Source organism: Bison bison, unplaced genomic scaffold (genome assembly GCF_000754665.1).
Source record: "Bison bison bison isolate TAMUID 2011002044 unplaced genomic scaffold, Bison_UMD1.0 scf7180017864345, whole genome shotgun sequence".
NCBI lineage: Eukaryota > Metazoa > Chordata > Mammalia > Artiodactyla > Bovidae > Bison > Bison bison.
Window position 1 is genome coordinate 1,771,311 of NW_011494917.1, and position 10,512 is coordinate 1,781,822.

Below are 10,512 nucleotides of genomic sequence, written 5' to 3' on the forward strand. Positions count from 1 at the left end.
TTGACTGTATAGAGCTTCTCCATCTTTGGCTGCAAAGAATATAATCAGTCTGATTTCGGTGTTGACCATCTGGTGATGTCCATGTATAGAGTCTTCTCTTGTGTTGTTGGAAGAGGGTGTTTGTTATGACCAGTGCATTTTCTTGGCAAAACGCTATTAGTCTTTGCCCTGCTTCATTCCGTATACCAAGGCCAAATTTGTCTGTTACTCCAGGTGTTTCTTGACTTCCTACTTTTGCATTCCAGTCCCCTATAATAAAAAGGACATCTTTTTTGGGTGTTCGTTCTAAAAGGTCTTGTAGGTCTTCATAGAACTGTTCAGCTTTAGCTTCTTCAGTGTTACTGGTTGGGGCATAGACTTGGATTACTGTGATATTGAATGGTTTGCCTTAGAAACGAACAGAGATCATTCTGTCATTTTTGAGATTGTATCCAAGTACTGCATTTCGGACTCTTTTGTCGACCATGATGCCTACTTAGATTGATGCAGGCACTATGGCAAACATTATGAAGGTTCCTTAAAAAACTAAAAACAGAACTACCATATGACCCAGCAATTCTACTACGGGGCATATACCCTGAAAAAAAATCATACTTTCAAAAGACACATGCACACCAATGTTCACTGCAGCACTATTTACAAAACTCAGTACATGGAAGCAACCTAGATGTCCACCAGCAGAGGAATGGATAAAGAGGATGTGTACATATCTGCATTGGACAATACTCAGCCATGAAGAGGAACCCAACTGGGTCATTTATAGTGATGTGCATGGACCTAGAGTCTGTCATACAACGTCAAAGAGAAAAACAAATGCTGTATTAATATAGAATAGAAAAACATATAGAAAGTGGAAAAATGGAACAGGTGAACCTATTTGTAGGGCAGGAGGAGAGATGCGGATGTAGGGAATGGATGTGTGGACATGGGGGTGGGGGGAGGGGGGGATGCACGGTACGATTAGGAGTCACATATATACAGCACTGTGTGTAAAACAGATGGTGAGTGGGAATCTGCGATGACCTAGATGGGTGGGACTGGGTTGGGGTGGGTTGGGGGGGTCCAAGAGGGAGAAGATATATGTATACGTACAGCTGATTCACTTCATCATACAACAGAAACACTGTAAAGTAACTATACTCCAATTTTTTTAAAAAGATCTTCTCCAACAGAAGATATAAATAAGGAACCCACAATAAGATCAGTAGGAGAGGCAGAGATGCCATATAGTCAAGACCCGCATCCGAAGGTAGGTAGCCCACATATAGGAGAATTATCACAGCTGCAGAGACTTCCCTCAAGGAGCAAGGAGTCTGAGCCTAACCTTGGGCTCAAAAGCCTGGGGGGTCCTGCATCAGGAACATGAGCCAGAGTTTTTGGCTTTGAAGGACAGCAGAGCTTGCATTCAGGAGAACCAGAGGCTACAGGAAACAGAGACTCTTCTCTTAAAGGGCACGTTCCAAATCAAAAGCAACTGGAAAGGAGCCTGATTCAGACACATCTGCTGGTCTTGGAGAGCCTTCCAGAGAGGCAAGAGCCTACTGGCACTTCCCCTGCTGACAGAGACACTGGAGGCGGCCATTCTTAGGAGCTTATTCTACCATGAGAAGACCAGTGCTGACAGACACCACGCTGGAGCCCCTCCTCTAGTTTACTGGTGCCCGGACCTGGCCTCACTAGTCAACTTTGCAGCATCAGTCCCGGGATGCCCTACACTAAGCAGCCAGCCTTGTGGGGACATAGCCTCACCCACCATCAGGCTAGCACCAGGCCCTGTACTTCCTCGGTTACACAGGCAGCTATGCCAGGACACAGCCCCACCCACCAGTGGCCAGCAGCCTCTGCACTAGGCAGAGTCTTAAACCCAACAGGCTGGGGACCTGTCACATCAGTATACCCACAGTAATCAGCCCCCCGCCCCCACAGAAGGGCCCAAGCAGCCCACAATGGGGAGGAACTCCTAGATCATTTAGCTCAGGTGAACAGAAGGGAGTGTGCATCTGGGCCCCATAGATGTCTCCTACATAAAAAGGTCGAATTTCCAAGATCAGGACATGCAACTGACCTACCTAACTTCCATAAACAAAAACAGAGAACAGGCAAAATAAGGCAAGAGGGGAACAGGTTCAAAATGAAGGAACAAGGTAAAATCTTAGAAAGGCTAAGCAAAGTAGAGACAAGTAGTCTACCCAGTAAAGAGTTCAAGGCAATGATCATAAAGATGCTCGATGAACTTGGGTGAAGAATGGGTGAACACGGTAAAATGTTTAAGAGAGACTTACAAAATAAAAAGAAGAAATAAGCAGAGATGAAGAATACAATGACTGAAATAAAAAAGAAGGAAAGTACAGTAGATTTCGTGATACAGAGGAAAGGATCGGCAAGCTGGAAGACAGAGTAGTGGCAATCACTCAAGTTGAACAAAAAAAGAAAAAAAAGATTTCAAAACTGAGGCTACATCAAGACATCTATGGGACAACGTCAGGTGTACTAATATTCTAAGGGTCCCCCCCAAAAAGAAAGAAAGGGGTAGAGAACCGATTTGAAGACATAACATCTAAAAATTTCCCTGAGAAAGGCAATGGACATCCAAATCTGGGAAGCTCAGAGAATATCAAACAAGGTGAACCCAAAGAGGCTGATGCCAAGATATATCAAAATTAAAATGGCAACAGATAAAGAGAAAATATTAACAGCAACAAGAGAAAAGCAATTATTTACATACAAGGGAACTCACAAAAGGCTATCAGCTGACATTTCAGCAGAAATTCTGCAGGTCAGAAGAATGACACTATATTTTCAGAGGGATGAAAGGAAAAACATACACAATTAAAAATACTGTACTCAGCAAGGCCATAATTCAGGTTTGGAGGAGGGACGAAGTTTCAGAGACAAGCCAAAGCTAAAGGAGTCCAGGACCACTAACCCGGCTTTATGTGCATGTGTGTGTGCTGAGTTGTGTCCGACTCTTTGTGACCCCACAGACTAGGCTCCACCGCCTGTGGAATTTTCCAGGCAAGAATGCTGGAGTGAGTTGCCATTTCCTATTCCAGGGGATCTCTCCAACCCAGAGATAGAACCAGTGTCTCTAGCATCTCCTGCACTGGCAGGAGGATTCTTTACGACTGTGCCACCTGGAGAGCCCCAGAAACAGGCTTTCTAAAAAATGTTGAAAGAACTTCTTTAAGCAAAATGGCACACCTAGAAATACGAAAACTATAAAAGGAAAAATCTCATTGGTAAAAGCAAACATACAATAAAGCTGGCAGTATCAGGCTTCCTGGTTTCAAGCGATTATACAAAGCTACAGTCATCAAAACAGTATGGTGCTGGCACAAAAGCAAAAACCTAGATAAAAGGAACAGAATACGGAGCCCAGGAGTAAACCTATGCCTATGTGGGCAATCAGTCAATGACAAACGGGGCAACAACAATACAAACAGGGATAAGACAGTATCTTCAATAAACGGTGTTGGGAAAACTAGACGGCATGCAAAGAACCAAACTGGATACCTTTCACACCACATAAAAAACAAACTTAAAAAGGACTGAAACTTAAATAACCTGACACCACAGAACTCCTCGGAGAAAACATAGGCCGTATTCTCTTTGACATTGGCCTTGGCAATAACTTTCTGGCTATGTCTCCTTAGGAAAGGGAGACAAGAGTAAAATTTTAAAACTGGGACTGCATCAAGCTAAAAGACTTTTGCACGATGAAGGAAACTGCTAACAAGATGAAGAGGCTGCCTAGTGAATGGGAGAAGATATTTGCAAATGAATCTCTGATATGGGGTTAATATCCCAAATATATAAAACTCATATAACTCAACATCAAAAAATGAACTACTGACCAAAAACTGGGCAGAGAACCGGAACATTTTTTTTTTAAAGAAGACACATGAAAAATGCTCGACATTACCAGTCATCAGGGAAATGTAAAGTAAAATCACAATGAGCTATCACCTCACACCTGTTAGAATGGTTATTACCAAAAAGACAAGTGCTGGTGAGGATGTGGAGAAAAAGAAGCCCTGGAAAACTGTTGGTGAGAATGCAAATTGGTACAGTCTCTCTGGAAAGTAATATGGAGGTTTCTCATAAAACAGAACTACCATATGATCCAGCACTTCCACCTCTGGGTGTTGCTCTGACAAAAACAGTGATTTGCAAAGATATATGTACCCCTATATTCAATGCAGTGCTATTTACAATAGGAAAGATATGGAAACAAGTTAAATGTCTATCAATAGATAAATGGATTAAGGAAGTGGTGCATATATTCAATTGGAATATAAGTCATAAAAGAGAATGAAATCTTGCCATTGATGACAACATAGGTGGATTGGGGGGTATTATCGTCAGTGAACTCGGTCAGACAAAGAGAGACAAATGCTGTATGATTTCATTCATATATGGAATCTAAAAACCAAAACAAATGAACAGATATAAAAGAGCAGACTCAACAGATATAGAGAACAAAACAGGTAGTTACCAGAGGGGAAGGGGTTGAGGGAAGAGTGAAATAGTTGAGGAAGATTAAGAGGTACAACCTTCCAATTACAAAAAAGAAAAGAAAAAGTGAGCCTCGGGGAGGAAATGTCCAGCGTGGGAAATATAATTAGTTACATTCTAATATCTTTGTCTGTTGACAGATGGTAATTAGACGTATCATGGTGATAATATTGTAATGTACAGAAATACGGAATCACTATCTTGTCCACCTGGAATTTGCATAATGATATAGGCCAGTTATACCTCAATGTTAAAAAACTCTGAACACTTGGAAGAAACACATAAAAATGCTAATAATGATGGGTATCTCTGGGGGTAGGTATCTTTGGCAGTTTTTAATTTTTACCTTATGTTTTATGTATTGCTAGTTTTATGTCATCAACATGTATTGTGTATAAAATTGGAAAGAAAACAAAAACAAATTCACTAAAAATAATAAAATAAAACATGGCAGTAAATAGACTTTATTATTTTCCGTAGGCTTAAATTACTTCATAATAAAATTTAATGTATTTTTAAATTTTGTGGTTTAAAAGAAGCATCCTGTAGAAATTCAGGCAATTAGAAGGAACTATTCCAATAGGTTCAATTTTCTTATTGTTGAGCCTGGACTATACAAGGCTGATTATTTTCCATCTTTATCAAGAGGAACAATGGAATATTAATATAAGAGAAGAAACTGGCCTTGATATAAATCACTGCCACTTTTGGCAAATGGATAGTCATTTCCAGAAGGAAGTGAATTATCTGAACATATTAGTAATTACATTGAATCCTGTAGCTTCAAGAGTGTTTCAACTCACACATTATCCATGAAGGTTACTCTTTTTCTTCCTTACTGGGTATGAATATGAAGCTTTAGGGGCATGATCAATGGATTGTACATTTGCATTGCTGTTAAACATGCATAATTAGAGTCTGGATTTCATAGTAACAATTGTCAGTGGTAAAGAATCTGAATGCAGGAGACACAAAAGATGTGGGTTCGAATCCTGGGTTGGGAAGATTCCCCTGGAGGAAGAAATGGCAACCCGCTCCAGTATTCTCGCCTAGAAAATTCCATGGACAGAGGAACCTGGTGAGTTACAGTTCATGGGGTCTCAAAGAGTCGGGCACGACTGAGCGACAGCATGCATAAAGTATGGACTAGCTGTGCAAGACCACAACTGACTTTTTATTTTAAATCCCTCACAAAACTTCTTTTAGATTGAAAATTGCCATTAGACATTTTCTAATGTAATTCCAAGGAGCTGGTTGCGTGCTGGGGGTCTCCAGCAAGAAAGGAAGCCACAAACATTTTAACTTTGGATCATATGTAATTTTTAGAATTAACAGCAAGAGTCAGAGCGTTTCCTTGGTTTTTAAATCATAGTGGTAAATAAGTTAGAAACATTTCACTAGTGAGGTGAGACTCACTTGAGATATATTGTTAAACATGAGGGGTGAAAATATATCACAGACACAAGTGGTATTACACAGCACACCATTTTTCTGAAAACACAGTCTCCATGCATGAGCATCAGATATATACCCACCATAAGAGAGCATATTGACCTATAATTTTCAATATTACATCCTTGTATTTTTTATTATATGCTATTTTTCAACTAGTAGAGGAACATGGTCTCATAAAGCTAATATTTATTCTTCCATGTTTATAGAGCTAGTGGTACACTTCAGGAAATGAGAAACTCCAAGAAGCCAAATAGAACTCGGTGTCCTGAACACCCAAGAAGGGAGGACAGGAAAACCGCCATGTTTAAAAAAATCAGGACCAGAAACTCAGCTATAAAGCTTTAAATAATTCAACAACACAAGCTAAGGGAAGCCTTTGGTGTTATTTCTGTCTCTATAATAGTAGTCTTTTTTTATAGATAATAAATCTTATGCAGAAGTCTTCATTTTAGCAGAAAGCAAAGAAAAAGAGTCCTTTAGTCTAGTTCCCATGCGCAACTCTGCACTTGCTATGTGTATTTTGTGCAAGCCAAGGCAGACAGTACGTGTAACCCACATAACAACCAAGATACCCCTAACTGTATTTTTAAGTCACGAATTACCCTCATCTTCTTATTAAGGAAACTATACGACAAGCTCCCCTGGTGACTCAGTGGTAAAGAATCCACCTGCCAATGTAGGGGACACAGGTCCAATCCCTGTGTCGGGAAGATCCTCCGGAGAAGGAAAGGCAATCCATTCCTGTACTCTTGCCTGGGAGATCCCATGGACAGAGGAGCCCGGTGGGTGACAATCCATAGGGTCACAAAAGAGAGCCACAATGCAGTGACTCATCAACAACAAAACTCTGTACTAGGGAATTCAGTGATTCCTTGTGTTAAAGAAAATAGTAGCAAATGAGAATTTATTTTCCTATGGAAAGGTTGTGCCTGTATTAACGGTAAATGTCTCAAAAGATCAGAGCCTTAACAAAGCTTTTATGGGAAACATTTCCCGAAATCCATTGTTTCTATGCCCTTTCCTTTTCATGGAGAGCCTCACTTGAGGTTTTGGAAGAATCCAGAGAAATAAAAGGCATTAAGTCATGACCCCATTCTCTGCATGCATGAAGAATGAAAGGGGGTGGAGGGGATGCCAGAAGGTAAGTGAGGAACAAGACAGAAATGTGGATGGAAGGTGGGTGAGGAAGGAGTATCGGGTCTGATGGGAGAGAGAGTTTTGGCTGCAGTAAAGGACTGGTTGAAGTCCTTATACCCTGATCCCTGAAGTCAGCCTATGACACGGGGCAGAGAGCTGAAACTGTGATGCATGCCACAGATGCAAGTGAAAAACTACTCCTTTGCTCCTTACCTTTTCCAGTCTCCCCTCGGATTTCAGCTGCTCTGCCCCTTCCCTCTCTCCGTGACTGAGCGGGTGTCACAACAGTGACACACCCGCCCCACCACTTCCACTGTGGTCTGGGCCCTCTCCTTTCTGTAGGTCCCCAGAGCTCTCCACTCTCTCCTATTTTCCTGCACTGAGTTCTGAGATTATCATCCCCAGATCCATGTTCCTGTAGCAAACAACAGTGACCTCCTCTAGACACCAAATCAGAAAGTCTGGTTCTCAAAAAAGCATCCATATACACATATTGGTGCGTTTCTAGACAGCTGAAAAATAAATGCAAGCCCAGAGTTTTCAGAAGAACGATAGGATGGGAAGAGGATGGCACCCAGAGTTAAAATGGGGTCCGGGCCAACCTCACCATTTGCTCAGCTCTGCCCGTTTCAGCATGTTCAGTTCTTGCTGAAGACTCTGTGGTCTGGGCAGTCCCGGTCCTCCTTAATAGGGATGTGAGGAGCTTTGAATCTGGTTATATTGCACCAACCGGGGGCTGGGGGCAGGGGTGCTGCTGGTCTGCAGTTCCTGGAAGGCAGGGCTACTAACCTTTCTAAACTCCATGGGCCGATCTTACAGCATAAAGAAAAAAATCCCCTGGGACTTCCCCGGTGGGCCAGTGGTTAAGATTCTGCACTTCCAATGCAAGCAGGGCAGGTTCGATCCCTGGTCAAGGAATTAAGATCCCACGTGCCATGTCAAGAAAAAAAAAATTAAAAAAAAAAAAGGAAGCACTCCCTTCAAAATGTCAATAGTAGCCCCACAGAGGAACACCAATAGATGATTTTTAATGCTCCAGTAACATGTCTGTATTGTTAAACTTAAGCAGAATGTAGAGAATTTAAGAGACTGAGAACAAAACTGTGAGGGTAAAGAAATTTGTGGGTTGTATGATCTCATAGGAAAGGTTCAGAAAAACGTGTTTCTCTCTCCTGAAGAGCAAAAGGATGACTTGAGACTTGAGTCTGTAATGATGCAGGGGGACTCTGACCAACACATTCCCTGTCTCCGTGGCAGCAGAAGTAAACTGCTGCGTGAGGAGGTCAAGAATCCCTGAGGCTTTTAGACAAGGAGGCTCTAAGAAAGGAGAATCTGTATTAGGATTCAAAAGGAAAGTGGATACGTAGAATGAAGGTCTGAAGACAGACAGATTCTTGTGGGTTTCAGATGGTTCAAGTGGGGTCCTGCTTGCCGAGTAGGGAAGAACATTTGGGTCACTTGTCAAGTTCTTCCCAGTGCCTCTATTTAATACAGATACTCTTTGTTACGTCTCTGCACACCACAGTGTCCTACCAGACTGGAGAGTTAAGGTGGAAACACAACTTCCCATCTCCCCACCCACCTCCCCCCACACACGCCTCATCCTTCAAAGAAAGTCAATCATGGGGCCCAGCAATGAAAGCTACAGTGGGAAAACTGGAGTCTAGCCCGGCAGGGCAGTGAAATCCACTTTGATTTCTCAGTAGCAATAAAAGAAATTAAAAAAAAAAAAACCAGAGTAGAGAGCTATTTAGGGGAGAAAACATTTGTCACCGTGGACAGAATGAAAGTCCAACCAAATGAAATAAACGCCTGTGGAAAAAGACATGCCATTCCGGAAGAACTACGTTCCTTCTTCCATGCTCTGCTTAGCTTCTGTGCACTCAGTGTACAAAGCTTTATTTGTGAGCTTGATCATTTTTTCATCTATGAAAGAGGCGGGGATTAACTTCAGCCTTTAGGTGGGTCTTTTATCAGAAAGTACTTTCAAAATAAAAGTGATTTACTTGATACCATCTCAACAGCAGAACACGCATTTCTGAAATAAAATGCCTGTTGTGCTAGCAAGCTTTGTCCTTAAGTAACCAACAATATAGTTAGTAATCTTTTAAGCTGTTAACACACACGCATTAAACAACGACCCTGTTCTACCATAGCAAATCATACAGTGAGTACCCCTTGTTACGGCTAAATGAAAACATTCTGGCTACTGAGACTGTATAAGTTGAAAAATGTCAAAATGATAACACTAGTTGATATTGACAAATGCAGTTTTGATTTTCAATGTTTCAAAGCATAATTTATCTGCAAAGTCTTAGCTAATTGAAAGTACTTAACAAAATCTGATATATGTAGACACTCAACATAAATTCACTGAATCTATTCAGTTAGAATTTATGAACACAGAAATAAAACTTGTTTAAGCCAACGTGGGGGATATGTTATTTCTAATATCCTTGTAACATCCCACAGAGTATATAATAATAAATATGAGAAACAGCATATCAAATTTCTTCTCATTTCTATCTGTCTCCCAGTGAAATCAAAGGATTACAATCTGTACATAATCTACTTCCAGAGTTCTTATTGCAATAGAGTAAGACTATTACCCATTTAAAAAATAACGTTGAAAATTAAGAATAACTTCATGAGACAAATGGAAAACTTAACACAAACCTTAAGAGCTCCAGGAGACGAGAAGACAAACGTGTTCACTGGGGACTTGACTGAAACCACTTATTCACAAAACTCTTTTAAATGGAAGCTGTTCACAAAGGCACTCCCATGGAAGACAGTGGAGCTTCGACATGCCAGATGCTCCTGTAAGGAGAAAAAAGCACTCCATTAGGACACGTCCAAAGTATTGTGACTGTCAGAACCGGCCACTGTAGTCAGAACATGCCGGAATAGCATCTACCACTACTGTTAAAAGTATTAATTGCTATTAATTTTGCACTCCCAGATCGTCATATTCATAAATGGCAGGGTGGGATGGGAACCTTTTCAGCACTGTCTCTAGAAATGACCAAGGGCCAGCAGCACTTTATACTTAAGTGAATCTGCTTTTCTCCTTCTTTCACCAGATGAGGGTTGAAGGACAGTTCTCAACATGAAGGTAGCAACACTGATCTTCACCGAGAGCCCACCAGCTGTGAGACCCTGGGCACAGGCTCTCTGATTTGAGGAATGGCCCTGCCACCAGAAGGCACTGGCGCCATTTCCCAGATAAGAAAACGAAGGCACAGATTCCTGATCAGGCTGAAAACCAGGGCATCAAAGCCCAAAGGCCTCTTCCCTCACTTCACTCTGTGATCTGTGTGCTTTAGAAAACTAGTTCACCAGGCACAGTTGCTATGGAGAACAGTATGGAGCGTCCTTAAAAAAAAAAAAAAAAATACAGAGAGA

At 41.4% G+C, this 10,512-nt stretch overlaps 1 protein-coding gene across 4 annotated transcripts in view; it reads right to left on the reverse strand.

Moving 5' to 3' along the window:
• Positions 1-10,512, reverse strand: part of ENOX1 (ecto-NOX disulfide-thiol exchanger 1) — a 549,740-nt gene that overhangs the window by 337,773 nt on the left and 201,455 nt on the right. For all 4 annotated transcript variants that reach the window (XM_010854604.1, XM_010854606.1, XM_010854605.1 and 1 more), the window contains exon 2: positions 9,784-9,927. The gene's annotated coding sequence lies outside the window, so the exon portion shown is untranslated. The remainder of the gene's footprint in view (positions 1-9,783; positions 9,928-10,512) is intronic.